A 1,336-nucleotide genomic window follows, 5' to 3' on the forward strand; every position below is an offset into this window, starting at 1 on the left:
ATACTTCTATTTTAATTTGTATTTTCTTTTTATTGTTGGGGATTCATTGAGGGTACAAAGAACCAGGTTACATTGATTGCATTTGTTAGGTAAAGTCCCTCTTATAATTGTGTCCTGCCCTTAATTTGTATTTCTCAATTTTAGTTTAGTGTATACTCCTCATTAGTGTATGTGTTTGGTAAATTCTTATAGAAATTTAGCAATGACGTTCAGTTGTATTTTTGAACAGTTGATTTTTCTTGCTTCCAGCTTGCTTTGTTTGTTTACCCCAATACCCTTATAGGCCTTTGAATTTGCAAACCTGACTGTGTAAAATAATTCATGAAAAGTAATAAATGCAGTGCCTGGCACACAGTAAGTTTTCAGTAAACTTATTATTTTATTAAGTTGAAGGGATTAGTCTCTTAAGTGTGGTTTTCCATGTAATACATAAGATATGAGGCATGTTGCCATGACAGGTACATCTGATAGGAGATTAGCAAGGTTGAGGGCCAGGTTGGCAAAGAGCAGATGGGAAGATTCTGTCTTCTAGATCAAAGGAAAGCTCATGTTTGTAACATAAATGAAATGAGCTCTTCCTTTGAGTGTAAAATACAGTCTTACTTCCTGGAATAGATGTAGTTTGTTTCTTACTGATGCTTTGAGGTGCAGTTTCACTGTTTAAATGAGAATCAGCTGTAATATTGCTTGCCCCTTTCCCCCTCAGCCCCATAAAAGTGAAGTCCTTTGGAAATGAAAAAACAATATGTATGAAAAACTTTTAGTGTTACGTATTACATTTGGTTTGTAAGCATGAAATGATGTTGCCATTGGTAATACCAGTATTGTACATTTGGTAATGAAAAAACTGATTTGAATTAAGAATGGACTAGTTCAAAGTGCAAGAACTCATTGAAAGTAAAACAAAGCTATACATTATTTAAACTATATTCATTAATGACACATTATCACTTAATATTTAAAAATTTTAAAATATTGGACCTGAATCTTTTATAAAATAATTTGCCAACTTTTATGCGTGACTTTTAAAACTTAAAACTATTTGTTGTTCAAAGGCCTGTTGTAGTTTATATTGGTGCACAGTTAAATTTGGGGATGTATTAGAAGCTACACTACTAAACTGCAGTCCCAATGTAGTAGAAGTACTGTGCCTACTTAGACGAACTAAATCAGCATATGACATATTAACAACAGTGATGGCTGATTTCATGTTGGAGCATGCGCTGTCCTAAGTGTTGCATCTGTGTCATCTGAGTTTAATCCCATGGTCAATCCTAGATGGTAGCTGGTATTATCAACATTTTCAGAGGAGAAAACTGAAAATTAAAAGGCTGTA

This window comes from Otolemur garnettii, unplaced genomic scaffold (genome assembly GCF_000181295.1).
Source record: "Otolemur garnettii isolate 467f Iridium unplaced genomic scaffold, OtoGar3 scaffold00014, whole genome shotgun sequence".
Taxonomy (NCBI): domain Eukaryota; kingdom Metazoa; phylum Chordata; class Mammalia; order Primates; family Galagidae; genus Otolemur; species Otolemur garnettii.